The following is a 19,752-nucleotide window of genomic DNA, read 5'->3' as shown; positions in this document are numbered from 1 at the left end:
TATTTACAGGCTCCCACTTCTCGTGAAGCAAGGGTTAGTCCATGAATGGTAATTCCATTTCCTATCCATGTTTGTCTATCAGTCAAATTCACTAAGCAAATTCCTACAGATATCCCATACAATAACAGTGGAGAGATGGGATGGTGAGGTACAGAAAACAAACATTTGGTATAGTTGAGGCAAAATGCTATTAACTTGCACTTGTGTGCAACTGGTTGCCAAGGCAGTGGTGAGGAGGTGAGCTGAGAGAATGAAGCACAAAGCACAGAGGAGTTTGACACATCGTACCTCCTTGTACCACTGAAATCTGGACCCACTGTTGTCTATTTTATCAGAGCCTTCTAGGTCATGACAGGCTATAACCTCAAAATATAGAGGAATAGTGGAACGAGGTATATAGTCCACTGCTGCAGCTGGTGCTGAGGCTATTAGTATTTGTCATCTTTCCTCTTCCATTATGTATTCCAGATTTTACTCAGCTTTGCACCAACACATCAGTGGGTCTAGATTCTTCCCTAAAGAAGGGTGACCTGGACCTTCACACCAACAATTTTTTTATGCTAATTGGGCTGTGATGACTGAATTTGCCCACTCATCCCTGGGCATGAAAATGAGCTGCTGGGTAAATCCTTTGGGTTATAGACATGCTTCTTCCTGCCTCTCACTGTGTAGCTGTAACCCTACTCATGCCAATGTGATGAATCTTTGCTTGTATGCCAGTATCGTTAGCCCCAAATGACTCCTTTCAGGGAGCAGCCTACATCCAGTGTCTGTGCAATGTGTGGGTGTAAAGGCTCAGTCAGTCCAAGTACTTCAGCAACTTTGAAGGGCATCCCATCTTGAGAGTTCCCTAGGGTGCCTTTGTTGAGACTGCATTGTAACCCACCTACTTCCTTGGTCCAGTTCTAATTCTTTTCACAGGTTTTAATTCGAGAGCACTCGTACATTTACTGCACACTAATCTCCATCTCAAAGTATGCTTCCCAAGGAACAAAACTTGCCACACCCAAGTTTCAAGGTGTCATGCCAACAGAAAATCAGGACAGCCTGCAGGACTCGTTGCTAAGACTTTAAATTTTGAATCACTAGTGAGTACTACCATATCAAAAAATTGTTCTTCATGCAGACTGTCAAGTCTCTCTGGTCCAATACTTTTAAGATCCATTTCCACATGTTTCTTCAGTTCCTGGTCTTAATGTTAGCCCAGGACTTAGAATTCTTTGGTTGTGAAAGGTATTTTTTTCTGATGTAGGTGCTCTATTCCTCTGATCACCATAGTTATTGATCTTGAGTTCAAAGAGAAGAGGCATGGGTAGATCTTGAGGGCAAGCATCATCTTTTGAGGCACCTGCTACAAGTGAAAACTTGGTAAGTTATCCAGGCAATGGAAGGTTTCTTTCCTTTAACAAGGGAGAGAACCCTGAGGAGTCAAGGATATCTGGGGAGTCAATCTTCTCTGGCTTTTCTACCAAATGTCTTCATCCCAGGTTTTAGAGTCTCACTTTGAATGCACAACCTTGAAGACTATGCCTGCACTGGTTGTGGTTCTGCTACCATTATGCAAATCCTGGGCCTGATCTTTAGCACAATTCGCCTCATGGCTGCTGAAATAATGGTTACCAAACACGACTCTGGATATAGATGACTTGGCATATTTTGAATTATAGTTGGCTAATCTGAGGCTTGTCGTTTGCTTTTTCTCAAGGTATTTAGAGTCAGTTTTGAGAACCAGACAACCCCACAATCCTTATAATTACTATTGTGTTGTACTGTTTTAAGTGCTACTGCTTTCCATGTAAGCCAATTGTTCCTTTTCATCTGTACTTCACATCCACCAGTGAAAGCATACTGGAGTCATCAATCAGCAATGGAGTGACTAGAAAGTAAGTGATCCAGGTCTAGAATCCCATCTTGACCATTTTCTTTCTTGGGCTACTTCTAGTAATGACTGTTTTAGCCTATGTTTCCCCCAAAGAGTAGAGCCTGAGAGATCTTCCTTACAGGTAGTTGATTGGGGGAAGTGATCTCAAGAAAGAAGCATGGGGACTGGGAAGAGTCAACCGGGAGGAGGACAAGCCAATTCAGTGGTGAGTTCTTGAGCTCTGTGGGCAAACAGTATAGGTAACTGAGGCTTAATCCTACTGGAAATCCTCCAAAGAGCCATGTAGTCGCACCTGAGAATTGTACCTGAGGAGTGGAAGATAAGATTTAGCCAATGGCTCCTTGACCTTCTTGGTCAAAGTTGACTTACCTGGATGTTAACTCTCATATATCCAGGCTTAGCTTTTTCTTCAAATATGAAATGGTGAGAGATCTTGAACTTCTGTTGAAACAAATCAAGGAAATAAAATTACAATAGTGAATGATAAAGTTATTAAAATTTAAGCATAGTCCTGTGGTTTCTAAGCACATTATATGTATACTTGTAACCTTTTCTTCTTTGTGAGTCATGCCAAATGTGTAAATTAATACAAAAACTAGAACTTACTGTTACAGGGTTTAATATGTGCCAGCCACTATTTATATGCTTTATAGACATTAACCCACTTAATATTCAAAACAACCCAATAAAATGTGTACTATAATTATCTTAATTTTGCAGGTGAGGAAATGGAGGCCCAGAGAGGTTAGTAACCAAATAGCTGTGTGATCTTGGGCATGACCTGGTAAAGGAAATGGGAACAGGCTCTGCAGCAGGCTAGAGTACAAATGGCCCTTCCCATTGGATTATGGGACCCTGAAGACCAATGGTGTTAGAAGTCCAGCTGCTGTTCCACTTGGGAACAGGGAGAAATATGTTTGGCACCCAGTAGTACACTTGGATGACTCTTGATATTTCCTTGTCCCATTTTGCTGTTAAATTGACAAGTACAAGAATCATGGCCTAAAAGTGCATGGTAACCAGGTCCTAGGTTACCCCACAGCCATCAAGACCAGCAGAGGTGCTTGCTGAGAATGAGAGGAAGCTGGGGATGAGTGGATAGCGGAGGAGGGAGATTATGAGTATCAACTGTAGTCTCAGCTGCAATTGAAAGGCTTAAGTTCATTTCACTAACTTTTCTCTGGTAAGTTTGGGGGTGGCATAGATGGAGATAATTGCAGAATGTATTATACAAACCAAGTGACTCTGAGTGGCTCTGGTGGTATTGTGATGTACCACTCTGATTCCCCTCTTCAGTACTAAAACACTTGTTCATCTTCTGAGAATGGGCTCTCCACTAAAACTCTCCCTGATAATGACCCTAGACTGAGGAGGGACAGCTGCTTTACCCCATTCTGAGGAGATGCCTGTCTGCAGCCAATGACTGTTGAATGTGTGGTTATTAAGGCTTATTCCCATCACATCAGAGTATGACAATTCTGAAGTGAAACACCAGTTCCAGAGCCCCCATGGGAGCTGCTAAGGCTTTTGTTGTGACCATATTGCTTCCTTCATATCCCAAGTTGATCCTGAACACTCTTCCACAAAATTTCCTGAATGCCAATCTCCATCTCAAAATGTTTTTCCTGGGGTATCTACATGGTAGGTGATTATATTAGTTGTCCCAGATTGTAGAAGTCATGCTACAGAAAACTATAATACTTGGCCTGTAAAATTCCTATATTTATGTGTATATATTTCATAAGTATATATTAAACACTTAAAACTGCAAAACGTAGAAATAAACATTTAAAAGGTCGATGTAGATCAAATGGTGCAATTTATAGGGATTTGTTACTTCATGTGGGTTAGGTTTAGAGCTGTCTATAATAAAGGATTGAATTTGTTAGGATTCAGTTGAAAAAACAGAAGTGATTATTTCAATTAGGATAAATAAAATATAGGGAATGAGTTAAAATGGGGGAGGAAAAAATTAAACAGTGGATGGTGAGGCAACATCCAACAGGCACTACAACCTTTAAGCCACTGAAAATCAGGAGGAGATGGGGTTACCAGATCTAAGGAAGTGGGTTTACCTTGGAAGAACTAGAACCATGGCAGGGGATGCCTGCAGGAGGAGGTGTCACAAATGGAGGAGCTATCTTTGGGGGGCTGAGATCATAGAGAAGACCTAGAGACAGCTGGAAATGCTACCTGTAGCAGTAAGGGAAAGAAATACCATAGCTTTCCCTCATATCGTCTCGCCAGTTTTCCACCATGCCTCTCTTTGGCTGAACCTAACCAGAGGTAACCGGCAAAGAAGCCTGGAAAATGTTGCTTCCTATGGTACATTCAGAATACAGGAATGGTAGAGGATGTGTGGAGAAGCAAGCAAATAATTAGCACACACTGTTGTTTCTACGACTCAGCGTTCGTTCTTGTCCTTCCCTGTTCGACTCTTCTCGTGCTTCTAAACATTTTCTTTTTAAGCACTTTATTTACATCATCTTTTTTTATTGTGATAAAAAACATAATATTACTGTCTTAACCATTTTTAAGTATTCAGTTCCCATTGGGTCAGTTGTGTTAAGTATATTCACATTGTTGCGTAACAGATTTCTTCAACTTTTTCATCTTGGAAAACTAAAACTCTGTATCCATTGAACAACTCACCGTTTCCCTTCCCCCCGACCACTGCTACTGCTATTCTTTCTGTTCCTATGAATTTGACTACTTTAGATACCTTATATGAGTGGAATATGTTATTGTCTTTTTATAACTGGCTTATTTCACTTAACATAGCATCATCAAGGTTCACTTATGCTGTAGCTTGTGTCAGAATTTCCTTACTTTTGAAGGCTGAATAATATTCCATTGTATGTATAGACCACATTTTGCTTATCCGTGCCTCCATTGATGGACACGGATTGCTTCCACATTTTAGCTATTGTGAATAATGTTACTATGGACATGAGTATACAAATATCTCTTTGAGACCTTGCTTTCAATTCTTTGGGGTCTATACCCAGGAGTGGAATTGCTGAATTGTATGACAATTCTATTTTTAATTTTTGAGGAACCACCATACGATTGTCAACAGTGGTAATACTATTTTATATTCCCACCAGCAGGCACAAGGTTTCAGTTTCTCCACATCCTTATCAACTCTTGTTATTTTCTTCTGTTATTTATTTATTTGATAATAGCAATCATAAAGGGTGTGAGGTGGTAGTACTGAAGAGGAATTTTCATTCAAAAGGCTAATCAGCTCTCTGTTCTGCTTCTGTAAATATGCTTGCTACATGGGCCATACTTGAAATTGACTAAAGACTCACCTTCCCTTTTGTTCAATCTGTCTAAGCAACAAATGTAATTGTACACCCTAGCAACTCCTGCCGCTTTGTAATGGTCTGAGGACAAATTAACCAATCAGCCCATGCTAAAAAGGGTCCACATAAGGAATGTTGCAACTGAGCTCAGGGCCAAGATCTTCAGAGCACTAGCTCTTCTGGGACTGCTGGCATAATAAACCTGAGTTCTCCAACTCTCTGAGTGCTGCTTGGTTTCTCGATGGTCTGATTTTGGACCTTTTCTGCAACAGTATTTCATTATAGTTTTGATCTGCATTTTCCTGGTTATTAGTGATCTTGAACATCTTTTCATCAGCTTATTGGCCATTTATGTATCTTTGGAAAAATGTCTATTCAAGTTCTTTGCCTATTTTAGACTGAATTGTTTCTTGTTGATGTTATTGAGTTTTAGGAGTTCTCTATATATCCTGGTATGAATCCCTTATCAGATAATATGATTTGCAAGTATTTTCTCTCATTCCATGGATTGCCTTTTTATTCTGTTGACAGTGTCTTCTGATGCATAAAAGTTTTTCATTTTGATGAAGTCCAATTTGTCTATTTTTGCTTTTGTTTCCTGTGCCTTTGGTGTCATATCTAAGAAATCATTGCCAAATTCAGTGTTGTGAAGCTTTTGTCTTATGTTTTCTTCTAAAAGTTATAGAGTTTTAGATCTTACATTTAGGTCTCTGATCCATTTTAAGTTAATTTTTGTATATGATTTTATATTTGTTAGGTAAAGGTCCAGCTTTATTCTTTTGCATTGGATATGCAGTTTCCCTAGCACTATTTGTTGAAAAGTAGTTCTTTCCCCCATTGAATGGTCTTTATGCTCTTATCAAAAATCATTTGTCCGTATATGTGAGGGTTCATTTATGGGGTCTTTTTTCTGTTCCATTGGCCTATATGTCTGTCGTTATGCCAGTACCATAGTGTTTTGATTATTGCAGCTTTGTAGTAAGTTTTGAAATCAAGAAGCATAAGACCTCCTGCTTTTTTACCCCCAAGATTGTTTCGGCTATTTGGGGTCCTTTGAAATTCCATATAAATTTTAGGATGAGTTTTTCTATTTCTGCATTTTTGTTGGGATTGTATTGGATCTATAGATCACTCTGGGTAGTATGGACATTTTAATATTAAGTCTCCTAATCTATGAACATAGAACATCTTTTCATTTATTTATGCCTTTAATTTCTTTCAGCATTGTTTTGTAGTTTCATTGTATAAATCTTGCACCTCTTTAGTTAAGTAAGTTCCTATTTTATTTCTTTATATGCTATTGTAAATGAAATTATTTTTATTATTTTCTTTTCAGATTGTTCCTTGTGAGTATAGAGATGCAACTTACTTTTGTGTGTTGATTTTGTATCCTGTTACTTTGCTAAATTTATTTATTAGTTCTAAAAGTTTTTTTGTGAAATCTTAAGAGTTTTCTACATATAAGATTATTATCTACAGTTTTACTTCCTCTTTCCAATTTAGATGCCTTTTATTTATTTCTTTTTCTTCTTTTTTTTTTTTTTTTTTTTTTTTTTTTTTTTTTTTTTTTTTTTTTTTTTTGCAGGGGGAGGGGGACTAATTTCCTGGATAGAACTTCTGTTACTGTGTTGAATAGAAGAGGTGAAAGTAGGCATCCTCCCCTTATTCCTGATCTTAAAAGAAAAGCTGTCAGTATTTTACCATTGAATAGGATATTCACTGTGTGTTTCTCATATGGCTTATATTATGTTGAAGCAGTTTCCTTCTATTCCTAGTTTGTTGAGTTTTTCTTACCATGAAAAGGTGTTGGATTTTGTCAAATGCTTTTTCTGCGTCGATTGATCATGTGAGTTTTTTTTTCTTCATTCTATTAATGTGGGTATGCCCTTAGTAGATTTTTGTATGATGAATCATCCTTGCATCTCAGGGGTTTTCTCTTTTGGGAGACTTTTTATTACTGATTCAATCTCCTTACTAGTTATAGGTCTATTCAGATTTTCTGTTTCTTTGTGTTTTAGTCTTGGTAGCTTTTATGTTTCTCAGAATTTATCTATTTCATCTAGGGTATCCAATTTGTTGGCATACAGTTGGTCATAGTACTCTCCTATAATCCTTTTATTTCTGTAGAATCAGCAGTAATGTCTTCACTTACTTTTCTGGGTATAGTAATTTGAGTCTTTTTTTTTTTTCCTTAGTTCATCTAGCTAAATGTTTGTTGATATGGTTGATCTTTTCAAAGAATCAACTTTTGGTTTCATTAATCTTTATTTTCTTTCTGTTCTCTATTTCACTTATCTCTTCTCTAATCTTTATTTCCTTCCTTTTGCTAACTTTGGGCTTAGTTAATTCTTTTTCTAGTTCTTTAAGTTGTAAAGTTAGGTGGTTGGTTGAGGGTTTTTTTTGTTTTGTTTTGTTTTTTTAGTGCAAGCATTATAGATATAAATTCCCCCTTTAGTACTGCTTTTGCTGCATCCTATTAGTTTGGGTATGTTATATTTTCCTTTTTCATTTATCTCTAAGTATTTTCTAATGTCCCTTGTGATTTCTTCTTTGATCCATTGGTGGTTAAAATGTATTGTTTAATTTCCACGTATTTGTGAAATTTCAGGTTTTACTTCTTTCATTTCTGACTTAATCCTGTTATGATCAGAGAAGATACTTTGTATGACATCTGTATTGGCCCACTGCCTTCTTGCCTCCAAAATTTCTGATTATCTGTTGATAACCTTATTAAGGATCCCTTGGGTGTGTGATGAATTGCTTCTCTCTGTTTCAAGATTCTCTCTTTGTCTTTTGAAAGTCTGATTATAATGTGCTTCAGTTTGGGTCTTTTTGAGTTCATCTTTCTCAGAGTTCATTGATCTTCTTGGGTGTTTATATTTATGTCTTTCTTCAAATTTGGGAAGTTCTCTCTACCTCTTTCTCTCTTTCCTCTTCTCTTTCTGGGACTCCCACAATGCATATATGGACCCACAGGTCTCTTAGGCTCTGTTCATGTTTCTTCAGTCTTCTTTCTTTCTGTTCCTCAGCCCCGATAATTTTCCTCACTCTTTTTCCTGCCTGTTCAAATATGCCTTTAAATATCTCTAGTTAATTTTTCATTTGTTATTGTACTTTTTAGCTTTAGAATTTCTGTTTTGGTTTTCTATTTATTGAAATTTCCATTTTGATTATAAATCGTTTTCTCTACTTTCTCCATTTCTTCTTTTAGTTCTTTGAGCATCTTTATGACAGTTGTTTTAAAGTCCTTGTCTAGTAGATCTGCTATCAGGTCTTTTTAAGGAACTGCATCTGTTGATTTGTTGTTGTTTTTTTTTTTCCTTTAAATGGGCCATACTTTCCTATTTCTTTGTATGGCTTGTGAAATTTTTGTTAAAGGGGGATATTTAAATGTAATAATGTGGTAACTTTAGAAATTAGATTGTCCCCCTTTCACAAGGTTTGCTGAGTTTTTGTTAGTTTTGTTTTGATTTTTTTTTTTTAATGTTGTAGGCTGTCTCTCTGCCAAGGATCAGCTTGAAGTGTAAACTTAAGGTCTTAGATCTTTTCTGAGCCTGTACCTTTCCCTGGGCATGCATGGCCACATTCTAACTTTATCTGTAAATGCAGTTGCTTTTGAATGTTTAAGTCTTTAATGTCTGGCTCCCAGAAGGGAGGAAAAAAGAGAAAAGTGAAGAGAGGACAGGACACTGGCCCTTTAAATTCCCTGGAAGTCACTTCAGCCATAGGGAGATGAGCTTGAAACAATGAGAAGGTGTGCAACACCAATGGCTGCCTGCTTCTTTGTCTACATCTTTGTGATCAGAAGGAGCAGTCAGCAGTCAGAGCACTGATAACTCAATTATTTGGAAGACTGGATCCTTTTTCCTCCCCCTGGCTCCTACAAGCTGTGTGCAGGCTGCTCTAGGAACAGGCACACAGCTGTCTGCCATGTGGCTGGGGGTGGGGTAGCTGCTACTATGCTAAACGCTAACTTTGACCAAACTTAATCACAATTTATCTTCTAAGCCTTTCCCCAGGAAGTTGCAATGATCTAACAGACTCCAGAGTTCTAAAATAGTTATATCAGATAACTCTGCCAGTGTAATTGTTGTCTAGGTGGGGAGACAGATTCCTGGTGCTTTTTACTCTGTCATCTTTCCAGAATCCTCCTCTACTTCTAACCATTTTAAACTTCAATACAACCACAATGCTGCTATACAACAGGATGGAACTCTCATTTATACAAATATGCTTCTTTTGCCAATGCATTTCTTAATGCTGTGGTGAAAGGAATGTCTTCTGGACTCTTCAAGGCAAGGATATGATTGGAAGTGGCTAGACGTTTGCCTAGATCCACTCTGGATCCACTCCAAATTCCCACCTCTAGGATTCTCCAGATTTTTTTTGCCTATGCTATGCTATGCAGTATGTTAACTACTAGCCTTATCGAGCACTTAAAATGATAATTTTTAAAAATATATCAAACAATGAAACAAATTAAAAAAGAAAAAATATTGGACAGAATTCTGCAACTCCTTTGGTATTTATTATCTCTTTTTTGAAGCATGTCCTGCACTCTTTCATCTGGGCTATGTTGGGATAGAACTCGATACAATGATCTGTGGTTAGAATGGGCTTTGTAGAGACTAATTATCCTCTTCTACAGCAACTGCCACAAGTGAAGTCATGTAAAGGTTTTTATGCAGGTACAGGTTGATTTTCTCTCTTGGGTGTTAAATTGACAAATTGACAAGAGGAGAACTTTCTGCTCGCTAGGAAAGTACAGAGAGTTGGAAAAAGTTTGCAGCCTCATCTCTGCACAAATATCACCATCCACAGTCTCCTTTCCAGCCAGGGCCTTATATTATCATAAAATACCTGATAGGACTATACATTTAACTAATGTTGCAACTTTGCGACCTATATTATTAAGCCATGTCTGCCTTATGGCTTCAGGGCTATGGAATGTGGCTACATAGCTTAAGGTTTTGTGTTAGAAGTTCAAGGTCTTAGATTTATCTTTTTCTTTGTGTACAGTCTTTAGGGCAATTAGGAGTATCCATATCATGTAATAATGAATCATTATTATAATGGTCAAGTTCATTAGTTACTTAACCAAAGCCTTATCTTCACCCTGTACTATGTCTCAAGAAACCACAGCTTAGAGTTTAAATGATTATGATGCCACTGCATGACGCAACTTATTAGTGTTCATTTCTTGCTTGTAAGGAGGTCTTCATTGCATTCATGGTCAAATAGATAACAACCCAATCCCAGAGTCCTGTGTTGAATATTAGTTTTCTGTGACTATTCTTGGAACCAAGAGCTGTATCAGTAAGGAGCCATTCAGAAAAATAGAAACCACTCTGGATCTCACAAACTAAAGAATTTAGTGCAGTATATTGTTTACACAGGTAATGGAAGAACTGGGAAGCAAAATAAGAAGATGTTGAGGCAATTCAGAAATTAAGAAAAGAAGGAAACTGCTATCACCATCTGGGTGGATGAAGTGTAGAGAGGATGCATGTTCCTAGCACTCAGAAGCTGAGCCATCTAGTAGGAGCTGGAACCTCTCAGTGGCTATCTTGTGAGATTTGAAATACCTAGGAATCATTATCTCATGGGAACTGGTGTTAGGAGGAAAAAGAGCCACTGCCGGAGATGGCACAAAAGCAGAGTAAGAGAGAGAAATCCCCGGCTTCTTCTCTTTTCCCACTCCCAAGTAATCCAGCAAGTCTTCCCATTTGCCAAAACTACTCAGTAGCCACTAGTCAAGGGGCCCTAGGAAATGTAGGCCCTGAGATACAGGCAAAACTAGAGAAAGTTGACAATGAATCTGAGAGCAAGCAGGCAAATGAAGAGCACAAGAGATATATCTCTTTTTTTGTAATTACGTACACACTTGGTGCTGTGGGTGGATTCATAGAGATAATATGGTACAGACCCTGTTTCAGAAAAGCTTGCAAATATATAAATATATCTATATGTCATTAGTAGTAACAGCATGAATGTCAGACAAATCTTACATAATCCTAGCATTATTTCCTGGTAGGGCTACCTACATAATTTTTATATATAGAAGAAATCGTCATAGATATCATCTTATGAGAGGTATGAAATTACTTAAAGTAGAAAACTTGCAAATAAGATTCTACCTAAGTACTTCCTTATTTTGACTACTTTATTCAAAATTTAGCTGTTAATTGAGAAAGAAAACCCAAAGAACAACATATACCTTACCTCCTATAAGCTTGAGTTTCTTTAGTGATTTGCAGCTACATAGCCAAGATGATTTCTTTAAGTTAGGTAGACCACAAATGATGTGCGAAAATGAGAAACTAAACATGGGAGAGAGAATAGTGTGGAGAATATTTCTTTAAAATGTTTATTTCCATGGAAACTTTAATCTTTATTTTTAATATTTCCACATTATAAAAAGTTCTATGGGGAAAAAAGGGAACCCCCTTCTTCTATTTAACAGTCTTATTCTAAGCTGCAAATATTGCCCAACTTTTTGCTTATGCCCTTAATAGTTTGTGAACTGTACCTACCAAAATTCATAAATATTTAGAAAGTTTGGCAAATTTACATCCTATATCAAGCTTTGAAAAAACAAACAAAATGATTTTATATTTTGAAAGTATGAATTTTCTCTACCCTGTGATCAGGAAGTTAGATTCAGGCATTGACCCAATGATTCATGGAACATGTTTCATTTTTTTTTTCTCAGTGGAAGGGGGAAAGATTTGTTAGGCTAACAAACATGAGAATGTGCTACTTCTTTTAACCTTCCAGATTGGGTTTCTCCTTAACACAACTGGCCTAGCAGTTGTTTCTGAAGTGTCTTGAATGCTATACACAGGACTAGGCTGTCATTTTTACGTGGGAATGCCTTCCATTAGAACCAAGGTAATCTTTGGTAATCACCATAAACTTTTGACTTTACAAACTCACCGCTTACAAACCATGTGACATTGAATACAGGATTCAGTGTGAAAAAGGCAAATTATGAATATTCTATCCTGATGCAGGCCAGCTCGTAGGCATACTTAAAAAACAGGCATAGAGTCATTAGGAAATGTGTAGGATAAGTTAAGGAGGTGAGAGGATACCAAAAGCTATGTTCTTTTTGCAACTTTCTATTTCTGGGAGTGGAGCAGCATTTTTAAACTTTGCACAGTGCCTTCAATAAAGGTTTATTAAATGGATTAATTGAAGAAGACTTTGAAATATGACAGCTATTTAAATATTTAAAAATTGTTATCGTATGGTAGAGAAATTAGTGACCGAGCCTCTCTTTATTTAACAACCGGGATTTTTTTCTTAGTTTTCCTCTCCTTAAAGACACACAGGACAATAAATTAACCAAGTGTAGGGATTCGTTACAGTGGAAAACTTATCAAAGAATTAATTAAACCTTGTACCTCTCTTCTATATACTTCCTCTTCCAAATCCAAGCCACAATCAATTGGCTTTGATATTGGCCTATACTGACCCTCTCTTTTTCTCCAATGGTATGTATGGGAATCCCCGAGACCTGATTTTATTCTGAATACAAATGGAATGACTGGAAATGGCTTTTTGTCTGTCAGGGCTGAACTGTGTTTTAACCACCTGCTATCTAAATATGTATTAAAGTAGCTTCTCCAAGTAGATGCCATTGTCTACTCATGGAAATACTCAGCTGTTGGGAGGGACAAGTGTTATGTCATTTGGGCTCTCAGTATCACTTGTCCTAGCCTGAAAACAAATGCCGGAGAGAGAAATAAGAAATTCTCTCAGGATATGTGCCAAAGGCCTGAGAGTGCTTTATACTGTAGTTTTAAAAAATCAGGTATAATATTTATTTGCCCATTTGCCAGAATTAAGCAATTACTATTAAAAATTTCTATCTTGTCTGTCTGAAACTGCGGTGGTGGGACTGTCATCTTCTAATGCAATTGTGTACTCACGGGCAGCCCGTTCTTCTCTAGTAACAGCGCCCCGTGTCTTTTCACAGAACGAGGAGGAGAGTCTCGGTGAAAAGATGAAATGAGAGAAGTGTTTGTTCTGCTTTTCTGCTCCCCTCCTCTGTGACTCAGGTGCCGAGAAGAGGGGCTGGAATGACTTTGAGACAAAAGAGAGAAAAAGAAGGAAAGAAATGAAAGGTCTGATTTTTCTATGGTGGTGGTGTTGAAGAATTAGTAGTAGAAAAAAGAGTTCCAGAAATTGGTGGAAGCAATCAAAATGATTTATCCCACCTGTCAGCTGTGGGTTTATACTGGTTAACAAGTTGTACCTACAGCACAGCTGTTGTATTTGCATTGATTTCTTGTTACTATGAAAAGTAAAAGTGTTTTTTAAAGTAATAGAAGTTCTCTTTTTATGCTTTTAAGAATATATGTGCAGGACAAAATGATGAGATGAAAATGTATCAAAATGATTATTACTTTTTAATTCATTTTTGTATCCTACTTCTTTTCCACTTAACACTGTAACTTAAGCAATTTCCGGGTTAGTAAATATACTTTGAAACCACAGAATATTACAAAGCCATTCAAAATGCTTTAGTTTTGTTCTCATAGGGCTGGTTTATAGTTAATAAATATATAAATTGCTTCTAATATTTTGCTATTATATATCAATGAAACTAACATAAATGTACCAAAATTTTTTCTTTTCAATATCAAAACTTATTTTGCTGACACTTAGAATGAGTGATGTTGCAGAGGAGTATTAAGCTATTATGTGGCTCAGACCTAGACATATACGGGAGCTTGAGTTTCTATTCCACCTCCACTGTTAAAACCCAGAGAGCCAGGGGTTAAACTCCTAGCAGATGGCGCTGCTGCCCATGATGCTGCAGACTGAGCATCCTAGGAATTTAAAGACGTGCTTAAACAGGGTTAATACAGGGCCTTTGGGAAGACAGCTGATCTGTGGCAGAATTATAGTTCAGAAGGTTAGCCACATTTCTCTGAAAACAGAGGACACATGATAGTCAGGATCAGTAAAAGCCATTTAGGGAAGGGAAAAAGCAGAGAGTTTCTATTTAGGGGGCAACTGAACAAACGGGTAGATGGTGCTAGGGTAAAACAGAGTAACTACCAAATACGGTGGGGATGGGGAAGTGAAAGAAAACAGACAGGGGTGGCAGAGCACTGCCCACAGCCTCTACTCTCAAGACGTGACTAGAGACCATGCCTCCAGCCCATTTCCCAGCTTTAAGGTTCATTGTCCTGTTTTCACCAGTATGTGGATCTGAGGTAGGAGAACTTTCATTTTTCCAGCCTATTAGACATTTAACATGGCTAATTCACTCTATAAGAGGATACAGTAGGATGTTATTAAATTGGAAGAAGATATTAATGTCTTAGAATTAAAATTTTATCAAGGACAAGTGGCCAACATCTATTGCAGCCCAAATTTTGCAAATTCCTTGAGGATTTATTCTTTATGGAGCACTGTGATAGATGCTATAGGGGTTTGCAGTAATAACAATAAAGACAGTCTAATCTTTCAGATAGTTTATTATATAATATAAGGATGGTAGACAGAGGAATTATATCCACCAGTGATTGTGATACAGGGGAACTGAGAAAACTAGTACAAAGAAAGTGGTAGGAGGTTCAGAAGTGAGAGAGAGAAAGATCAGTGAAGAAGACTCTGAATTTTTATGAAGGATGTGGGAAAATATGAACAAAGATGTAGGAGTGCCTTACAAGTGGAATAAGTCAACCTATTCTCAACTTCAATTTCTGGCATAAAATAGTGTTCAATAAATATATTTTAATATTTGGGGACCCAATTTTTATATGACCTACAAAATGATAGGAGGAAAAACCACGGTCTTTAATGCTAAATAGACTTGAGTTCAAATTTCATTCCATTTCCTACCTGTGTGACCTTGAATAAATTGCTCAATCTCTCTGAGGATTTTCTTATCTATAAAAATGAAGAATATAAGAATGGACTTCACAAAGTTGTTGTAAAAATTTGATAGAAAAATGCCTTAATACACTTGCCTGGTAAGGGCTAGTATTCTGCTTTCCTTACCTTCACATCTTTAAGGCATCCTCATCTTGATCAAGTCTCTGTAGCCACTTGCTGCCTCATTGATAACACCAGAGGGCGACATTTTCCCATTCTTATATCAAAGGCTACCAGGAGTGACAGTCTTCTTTGTGGACAGGATTTTTCTAAATGCCTCAGCATGGGAAGATACAGAAACTCTATGCTCCAGAACATGAATAGGAAAGTAAGAGAGAAACCATAGAAAGACTTTGGAGCAGCTGCTGTGTCCCTCTGTGGGCAACAGCTGTGTATGAAGATGCCATTGGAAGGTACCATTCCAGCCATCTATTTCTACCAGATGGGTTGGGAGAACTTCTGGTACAATATAGTAACAAAACCTTAGATTGGGCATCTAAACGACCTCTGCTTGATTACTACTAGAAAACCATTGTGCTTATATGATATCTCCAAAAAGACTGCTGGAATTTGTTTGCGAGAGAATCAGAACTACAGTGAGCATGCATTCCAGTTTGCCTGGGACAGTTCTGGTTTATGCCTGGCATAAATTTTTTAAAATTTTATTATTAGTTTCAAGAGTATAGTACATTGGTTAGAATTTTATATAGTTTATAAAACGATCCCCCTGATTACTTTCTCTCTGCTGGCTCTTCACCTAGCCATTACATTAATGCTAACTGCATTCCCTATGCTGTGCTCACCATCCCGGTGACCATCTATCGACTACTAATTTGTACTTCTTTAATCCTTCACCCCTTTTTCCCAGCCCCCCTACTCCCTCCCCTCTGGCTATCACCAGATTGTCCTCTACATTTGTATGTTTTTGATTAGTTTATTCTTTTTATTCTTTAGACCCCACATATAAATTAAATCATATGGTAATTATTTTTCTCTGTCTGACTTATTTCACTCGGCATAATAACCTCTAGGTCCATCCATGTCATTGCAAATAGTAGGATTTCAATTTTTTGATGGCTGAATAATATTCCATTGTATATGTGAACCATAACTTCTTTATCAAATCGTCTGTTGATGGGTAAATGCCACAATTTACATCTTGGCTATTGTAACTTGTGCTTCCATGAATATTGGGGTGAATAGATCTTTACAAATTATTGTTTGGATTTTCTTTGGGTAGATACCCAGACGTGCAATTGCTGAGTCAAAAGGTATATCCATTTTTAATTTTTTTGAGAAACTCCCAGGTTGTTTTTCTTACTGGCTGTAATCCCACCAATTTGCAATCCCACCAACAGTATATGAGGGTTCTCTCACCAAAACTTGTTGTTCCTTGATTTATTGATGATAGCCATTCTTACAGGTGTGAAGTGATATCTCAATGTGGTTTTAATTTGCATTTCTCAGATAGTTAGCGACCTTGAGCATCTTTTCATATGTCTATTAGCCGTCTGTATTTACTCTTTGGAGAAATGTCTATTCAGGTCTTCTACCCATTTTTTAATGGGACTTCTGGTACAATATAGCAATGAAACCTTAGATTGGACATCGTATTTTTGTTGTTGAGTTGTATGAGTTCTTTATATATTTTGGATATTAAATTCTCTTGTCAGATGTATCATAAGCGAGTATATTCTCCCCATCAGCTGTCTTTTTGTTTTGTTGATGATTTCTTTTGCTGTGCAAAAGCTTTTTAGTTTGATGTAGTTCCATATGTTTATTTTTCTTTTGTTTCCCTTGCCTGAGGAGATATGTCTGAAAAGAAATTACTAGTAGCAATATCAGAGAGATTACTGCCTACATTTTTTTCTAGAGTTTTATGGTTTCAGATCTTACATTTAAGTCTTTAATCCATTTTGAATCTATTCTTATATACAGTGTAAGAAGGTGGTCCAGTTTCTTTCTTTCTTTTTTTTTCCTGCATGTATCTGTCCAATTTTCCCAACACGATTTATTGAAGAGACTGTCTTTACCCCATTGTATAATCTTGCCTCCTTTGTCATATATTCAGTGAGCGTATAGGCATGGATTTATCTCTGGGCTCTCTATTCTGTTCCATTGATCAATGTGTCTGTTTCTATTACCATGCTGTTTTGATTACTGCAGACTTGTAGTATAGTTTGATATCAGATAATGTGATACTTCCAACTTTGTTCTTTCTCAAGATTGTCATGGCTATTTGGGGTCTTTATAAATTTTAGGATTATTTGTTCTAGCTCTCTGAAAAATGTAATTGGTATTTTGATAGGAATTGCATTGAATTTGTAGATTGCTTTGGGTAGTATGGCCATTTTCATGATATTGATTCTTCCTACCCAAGAGCACGGTATATACTTTCATTTATTTGTATCTTCTTCAATTTCTTTTTTCAATGACTTATAATTTTCTGAGAACAGGTCTTTTACCTCCTTGGCTAATTTGATTCACAGGTAATTTATTGCTTTGATGCAATTGTAAATGGGATTGCTTTCTTAATTTCTTCTTCCGAAAGTTCATCTTTGGTGTATAAAAATGCCATTGACTTCTGAATATTTATTTCGTATCCTGCTACTTTACTGAATTCATCGATCAATTCTAAAAATTTTTTTGTGGAATCTTTAGGGTTCTCTATAGTATCATGTCATCTGCAAATAATACGAATTTTACTTCCACTTTTCCAATTCGGATACCATTTATTTCTCTTGTCTTATTGCTGTTTCTAAGACTTCCAGTACAGTGTTGAAGAGGAGTGGTGAAAGTGGGCATCCTTGTCTTGCTCCTGAGTCTAAGGAAAATGCTTTTAGCCTTTCCCCATTGAGTATGATGTTAGCTGTAGGTTTGTCATATATGGCCTTTGTTATATTGAGGTATTTTCCTCTATTCTCACTTTGCTGAGAGTTTTTATCATAAATGGATGCTAGATTTTGTCAAGTGCTTTTTCTGCATCTATTGATATGACATATCATTTTTATTTTTTTGATTTGTTAATGTAGTGTATCACATTAATTGATTTGCATATATTGTATCAACCTTGCATCCCAGGATAAATCCAACTTGATCATGATGTATGATATTTTCAATGTATTGCTTAATTCAGGTTGCTAATATTTTGTTGAGGGTTTTTACCTCAGTGTTTATAAGAGATATTAGCCGATAGTTTTCTTTTTTTGTAATGTCTTTGTCTGGTTTTGGAATTAAGGTAATAGTGGCCTCATAAAAGGAGTTAGAGAGCCTTCCCTCTTCTTGAATTTTTTTGAAATAGTTTGAGAAGAATAAGCGTTAATTCTTCTTTGGTAAAATTCACCTATAAGAGGCATCTTGTCCAGGACTTTGTTTTTTTGGGAGGTGTTTGATCACTGATTCAATTTCATTGGTAGTAATCTGTCAGTTCATATTTTTGGTTTCTTCTTGACTCAGTCTTGGGAGATTGTATGTTTCTAAGAATGTATTCAATTCTTTCAGATTGCTCAATTTTTGGCGTATAATTGCTTGTAGCATTTTCTAATGATTCTTTGCATTTCTGTGGACTTTAGTTATTTCTTCTCTTTCATTTCTGGTATTATTTATTTGAGTCCTCTCTCTTTTTTCCTTGATGAGTCTGGTTAAAGGTTTGCCAATTTTGTGTATCCTTTCAAAGAACTAGCTCTTGGTTTCATTATTTCTTTTGTATTGTTTTTCTAGACTATTTTATTTCTGCTCTGATCTTTATTTCCTTCCATCTATTCACTTGGGCCTTTGCTGTTCTTTTTCTAGTTCTTTTAAGTGTAAGGTTAGATTATTTATTTGAGCTTTTTCTTGTTTCTTGAGGTAGGCCTTTGTTGCTATGAATTTCCCTCTTAGGACTGCTTTTACTGTATCCCATAAATTTTGAGTCATTGTATTTTAATTTTCATTTGTCTCTAAGTATCTTTTGATTTCTTCCTTGATCTCATTGTTAGCCTATTCATTGTTTAATAGCATGTTATTTAGCCTCCATATGTTTGTGCATTTTCCATTTTTTTTCTTTCAGTTTATATCCAGTTTCATACCATTGTGATCAGAGAAGACAGTTGATGTGATTTCAATCTTCTTAAATTTATTGAGACTTGTTTTGTGTCCTAACATGTGGTCTATCCTAGAAAATGTTCCATGTGCACTTGAGAAGAATGTATATTTTGCTGCTTTTCAGTGAAATGTTCTGAAAATATCTATTAAATCCATCTGGTCTAGTGTGTCTTTTAGGTCTATGTTTCCTTGTTGATTTTTTTGTCTAGAATATCTGTCCATTGGTGTCAGTAGGGTATAAAATTTCCTACTATGAGTGTATTACTGTTGGTCTCTCCTTTTATGTCAATCAATAATTGCTTTATGTATATAGGTGCTCCTATGTTGGGTGTGTATATGTTTACTAGGGTTATGTCCTCTTGATTTATTGATCTCTTTATCATTATGTAATCCCCTTCTTTTTCTCTTATTACAGATTTTGTTTTAAAGCTGTAATAAGAGACAAAGCTATTTTGTCTGATATAAGTATTGTTACCCCTGTTTTTTTTTTAAATTTCCATTTGCATGAAATATCTTTTTTCATCCCTTTACTTTCAGTCTGTGAGTGTCATTTGATCTGAAGTGGGTCTTCTGTAGACAGCATATGCA

General features: G+C 36.6%; 1 long non-coding RNA gene across 1 annotated transcript in view; it reads left to right on the top strand.

Annotated features, from left to right (window-relative positions):
• The first annotated feature begins 7,495 nt into the window (after positions 1-7,495).
• The window catches only part of LOC120588244 (uncharacterized), a 47,641-nt gene continuing 35,384 nt past the window's right edge, over positions 7,496-19,752 (top strand). Inside the window, exon 1 of the long non-coding RNA XR_005649184.1 lies at positions 7,496-14,417. This is a non-coding gene — a long non-coding RNA (uncharacterized LOC120588244). The remainder of the gene's footprint in view (positions 14,418-19,752) is intronic.

Source organism: Pteropus medius, unplaced genomic scaffold, assembly GCF_902729225.1.
Source record: "Pteropus medius unplaced genomic scaffold, Ma_sr-lr_union100, whole genome shotgun sequence".
Lineage (NCBI taxonomy): Eukaryota > Metazoa > Chordata > Mammalia > Chiroptera > Pteropodidae > Pteropus > Pteropus medius.
Note: the sequence above shows the minus strand (reverse complement) of the source record. Positions and strands in the feature narration are given on the sequence as shown.